Source organism: Nicotiana attenuata, chromosome 2 (genome assembly GCF_001879085.1).
Source record: "Nicotiana attenuata strain UT chromosome 2, NIATTr2, whole genome shotgun sequence".
Lineage (NCBI taxonomy): Eukaryota > Viridiplantae > Streptophyta > Magnoliopsida > Solanales > Solanaceae > Nicotiana > Nicotiana attenuata.
The window spans coordinates 51,769,478-51,775,345 of record NC_031990.1 but is presented as its reverse complement, the minus strand read 5'-3'; the positions used below and the strand labels follow the sequence as shown (position 1 = coordinate 51,775,345).

The window sequence follows — 5,868 nt, the reverse complement described above, 5'->3', positions numbered from 1 at the left end:
CTCCAGCTCTCCAAGAGACCCTTGCACAGTTCATGGGCATGTACAACACTCTAGCTTAGGCAGGGTTGATTCCCCTTGCTGTAGCCACATCTCAGACCGGGGGAGAAGCGCGGTCTCCCGCCGCCCGTACTCCAGAGCAGCGGGTTCAAGTTGATCAGATTCCAGAGGTTATACCGGTACCACCTGTAGCCCCCGTTCAGCCCGAGGGTAGGGCAGCAGCTTCAGAGGAAGAGTATCGTAGGCTTGAGAGGTACAAGAAGTACGACCCTCCTACATTCAGTGGTCTAGCATCAGAGGATACTCAGGGAAATCTAGAGGAGTGCCACCGTATCCTCCGCACTATGGGCAAAGAAGAGTCGAGTGGGGTTTGAGCAGTTGCGCTAGGGTACTATGACTGTTTCAGAGTATGCCGTTCGTTTCAGTGACTTGGCTAGACATACACCGGCATTGGTTTCTATAGTCTGAGAGAGGGTTTGCCGGTTTATTGAGGGGCTCATTCCCAGCATCAGGACTAGCATGGCCCGAGAGTTAGAGATGGATATCGCGTATCAGCAGGTGGTGAGTATTGCTAGGAGAGTAGAGGGCATGCTTGCTCGGGATAAGAAGGAAAGAGAGGCCAAGAGGTCTCGAGAGTTGGGCCATTATTCTGGTGCCCGTGCCCCAATTGCAGTTCGTCATGGTAGGGGTTATGTGAGTCGCCCTGTTCATTCAGCTCTTCCAGCAGCCAGTGGTATTCCAGCTCCTCCTAGACCTCAGGAGCCTTATTATGCACCTCCAGTATCTAGTGTGCCTCCTGCACGGGGTGCCATCAGTGGTCAGTCCAGTAGACCTGGCCCGAGCCAGATACAGCCGTCACGTCCTCCCAGAGCTTGTTTTGAGTATGGCGACACTCGCCATATAGTGAGGAATTACCCCAGACTTAGGAGGGGTGCACCTCCACAGACTTCTCGGCCACAGCGTGCTCCACCAGGTTCTCAAGCTATGATTACAGCACCAGCTGCCACCCCACCTGCTCAGCAAGCCCGAGGTGGAGGTCGGGGTGGTAGAGGTCGCCCTAGAGGGGGAGGCCAGACTAGATACTATGCCCTTCCTACTCGTACAGAGGCTGTTTCTTTCAATTCTGTCATTACATGTATTATTTCGGTCTGTCATAGAGATGCATCTGTTCTATTCGGTCAGGCTCCACTTATTCCTATGTGTCCTCTTATTTTGCCCCGTATTTGGGCGTATCTCGGGATTCTTTGAGTTCCCCTGTTTATATGTCTAGTCTTAAGGGAGATTCTCTTGTTGTGGACCGCGTTTATCGGTCATGTTTGATTGGTCTTAGTGGTTTTGAGACCAGAGCGGATTTATTATTGCTCAGCATGGTAGATTTTGATGTTATCTTGGGATTGGACTGGTTGTCGCCCCATTATGCTATTCTTGATTGTCATGCCAAGACCGTGACGCTGGCTATTCCAGGTTTACCGCGATTAGAGTGGAGGGGTACCTTTAATTACACTCCCAGTAGAGTTATTTCATTTCTTAAAGCTCGGCGAATGGTTGAGAAGGGGTGTGACGCGTATCTAGCTTATGTGAGAGATGTCAGTATTGATACCCCTACAGTTGATTCAGTCCCAGTATTGAGAGATTTCCCTGATGTGATTGCTGATCTTCCGGGCATGCTGCCCGACAGAGAAATCGATTTTGGCATTGATTTGTTATCGGGCACTCAGCCCATCTCTATTCATCCTTATCGTATGGCCCTTCCTGAGTTGAAGGAGTTGAAGGAACAGTTACAAGAATTGCTTGATAAGGGTTTCATTCTGCCCAGTAACACTACAACAAAAAAGGCTTTTAGCGGCAATTAAAATATTTTTTAGCGGCAATAGAAATGGCCAGCAAAATCATTTACCGGCAATTAGTTTTTGGTCGTTGTATCCAGCGTCGGCAAAGCTATTAGCGGCCATTATCCAAGTGCTGGTAAAGATCCCTTTAATGGCCAGTAAAAGTCCTTGAGTTTTAGCGGCATTTATTTGCCGGCAATTGCGATAGTCACTAGAATCCCCCCAACACTTCATAGGTCAACCTTTATTATTGCCGCTAAAACCAATTTAATGACCGATAAAAGGTAGCTCATTTGGCGGCAAATACAATGGCCGCTAAGACAATTCTTGAATTTACCTTTATTTATCTATTTTATGACTTTTGTTATAGCCAATAATATTTAATTGCTATAAAAGAGGATATTTTAGCGACTTTTGTATTTGCCGCTAAAAATTAATAAACAACTATTACAACATTTGTAATGCCTTTTATACCTATTTACATTCTATAATAATAATAATAATAATAATAATAATTCACTTCAAAAAGCTCAATGCACTTTATTAATCCATAATTTGAGAGTGTAAATAACATAACGAAATGTTAAACAATTTGAATCTAATAACTACTAATTAATTGTTTGTCAAGTAGCTATAAGCTCGATAGTAAGCTACATTGGGCAGAATCTCCCAACTCTTGATCACAATAACTTCTACATGCCATGTCTTTGAAATTCAAAGTATATGACCTGAAATAATAAAATAAAATGAATGTCAAATCAACGACATATGAGGTTCATCGGCACTCTAGAAAATAGCTACATGATATTTACATACTTGTACTGGCATATCAAGGAATTCCTATTACAGAATTCAATCAAAATCTAGTGTACAAGAAATTCAATTCTTTTGCTGCTAACTATTACAACAAAGCAAAACTCAAAAAGTTTTATAGAATACGAAGAAGGTCAAATGGCAGTCCAAACAAAAATACATTGTGTTACACTTAACAAAGAGTATTGTCTTTTGTCTTTAGCCAATCCGAGATCTTTGAGACACTGTAATGACTATTCGTCACGATAGAACTCTTATGGTAACAAACACTTCATATGGCTATGATACTTCCAGATATAAATGAGATTGGAATGTCATTGTTCATGACTCTACGAGAAAAGAAAAAGTATAATAGCTACTTCCAATGGTAACATGAAGTAGAGAACATCATTGTTTAAGCTCATTTAAGTAGATGGATTTCTAAGTCCACACAGTTATGTTTCAGAACAGAGATTACTTCATGTAATTTAGAGCAACACTAGACGTATTTTATTTTCAATTTTGATAAGTCATTTTGTTAGTTAGATGTTTTACAACTTTCTTATAGTGAATGTCTTCCAATAGGCTATGGCTAGGTAAGCAAATTACAACTCCTAAATTTTCAGCTTGTTGCACTCTCTTCGCTCCATGCCTAATAATATTCGATTCAACTTCATCATCTGCTAATAACACATCAACAATATAGCTCATCTTTCAGCATAACAAAATAATAATATGTATAACCAAAATACCTCTTGCAAAACTCAATAAACTTTGATATTGAGAACTACACAGAAAAAAAATAATCTCTTTTTCTAATATCTCAGCGCCCATCCACATAGAGATGACAAATATCTAACATTCCATTCTCATCCATAAAGAGAACACAAGATATTCAGAAAAGAATACAATCACAATCGAAGTAAATTATCCACAATAAAAATGAAGTTGACGAAGTTGGCTGATAGAAAATAGATATCACTTGAACCAAATAGAGATATTACTAAGAAAACTAAACAATTAATGAGTAACAATGAAACTAGACTTAATAGGAAATACTAACCTAGCTTTGTTCTAACAAGTATAATTGGTACTCCAGGAACATAATGCCTCAATTTAGAAATCCAATAAAGAATAACAAGAGCAAAAAATAAGATATTCCTTCAGGAAAATTATGGAATACCACCAACCATAGAATCATTTCATTTTTTTCTTTGACAGGCAACATTTACCCGTTCATTTTCGGTAAACACAAGAAATCCTAAAATGCCACAGTAGATAGAAGTAGTGCTTTTAGTATTTTTACCAGCTTTCTGGACCAAATAACTAAAGTAAAAACTAAAACAAGCCAAGATCTTCAAGGACTTGCTTCAAGATGACAGGGTTTAGTATTACAGCTAGCGTACACATTTCTCCATTGTACTGTAAAAAGCAAGTAAAATATAAAGAAACCTGAAATTCAGAAGGAACTCTACCTTTTTTGGAGACAATTTCATAATTGGCCTTGCTAACGAGAGAATATGCCAGTCTAAAACTCTAGATACATCTGCCTATGATAGATCGAGCCTTAAGGGCCGCATGGTGCCGTAATATTCCTTCCCTATTCAATCAAACAGTAGAAGTAGTCAATAATATCACAATGATACTAAAATAAATATGGAAACCAATGCACTGACAAAGAGTGTATCTGCAGTATCCCGTAGACTCAGATTATTAGTGCTTCCATCGACAACCACATTTGCAATAAATGTCAAATAAAATTGGGACTTATTCATACGAAAGATAACAGAGAATTGAAAATATGATACATCAGAAAAGATGTTGCTTAAGCAATTCCTGCACCATATATATATATATATATATATATATATATATATATATATATTTCTTAATCATCATCTAAGCTACCTCTTTAAGACTTCAATTAAGGAACAACCAAGCACTAAATCAGAAATAAAACTATTCGAGTTCAGAAGCAAAGACAAGTTCATCAATAATAAACCTTCATCTTTATAATAGAGTATCCACATATTCAACTACAAGGTGTTATATTTGAAGCGTTCTTCTCTATTCACTTACAGAAGTTATCACCAATACTAAAAACATCCCTACAGACAAATAGTTTAATCGAGCAACATCAAGGAGAAGTCCACTAAGCTAAATATTGCCAAAAACTATTTTCAATACGGAATCCCTTCCCCTTGTCAGATCAAATGCATAAAGGAAATTGTATACACAAACACAATTCTTTTTACTGCTATTGCCAATCAAGAGGAGCTTGACGAGGCAATATGTAATCGTAATGGGCTCGAGCAGGTGGAGCGGCCATTTGATTTTGGCAGAAAATGATGAAGGGGAACTACTCCAACCCTAGATATACAAAAATCACTTTAGCAACTGTGAGAATTGAGGAAAGCTAATCGAATTAGAATAAAAATTAATTGAAATTCATGCATATAAATATATGTAAAAGGATTTATACATACATATATACATACACTACCGTACCAGATCGGAGAACAGTAAAGGAAATAAAGAGAGAGATGAAGATATGTTTGAGATCTAATAAATAGATGGGATGAAATAAAGAGAGAGTAGAAAGAGATTATTGTATTAACCGGATTTGGTGGCTGACGGTAAGATAGAAATGAGTTGCAGCGGCGGTGGTGATTTCAGCGGCAGGGGTGAGACAAGCCGAGCCTTTGTAAAGTATTCCCAAAATTTTCAAACTTAATTTTGTTATTTTGGGAAATTGGAGGGAATAGCTAGTGTGAAAAAAAAGTGAGGGAAAGATAAAATATTAAAATCTCTTTTGAAGCTTTTAGTGGCCAGTCGTTCTTTTTGCCGGTACAAAAGTATCTTTTCATGGCCAATATCTATTTGCCGGTAATATTTCTCCATAAAGAAATGAAATAGCAGCTATTAAATTATTGCCACTGAATAATTGCCACTAAATGTTTATTTTGTTGTAGTGAGTGTGTTACCTTGGGGTGCTCCTGTCTTGTTTGTGAAGAAAAAGGATGGTTCTATGCGTATGTGCATTGATCATCGCCAGTTGAACAAAGTTACAGTGAATAACCGGTATCCTTTGCCTCGTATTGATGACCTATTTGATCAGTTACAAGGTGCCCGAGTGTTTTTCAAGATTGACTTGCGTTCGGGTTATCATCAGTTGAAGATTCGGGAGCTAGACATCCCGAAGACTCCTTTCAGGACTCGGTATGGTCATTACGAGTTCCTTGTTATGTCA

At 38.7% G+C, this 5,868-nt stretch overlaps 1 long non-coding RNA gene across 1 annotated transcript; it reads right to left on the bottom strand.

Annotated features, from left to right (window-relative positions):
- Positions 2,342-5,451, bottom strand: LOC109209873. The gene is made up of 3 exons (XR_002065450.1): positions 5,237-5,451; positions 4,094-4,218; positions 2,342-2,554 (listed from the first exon to the last, which is right to left on the bottom strand). It is a non-coding gene; the product is annotated as an uncharacterized LOC109209873 (long non-coding RNA).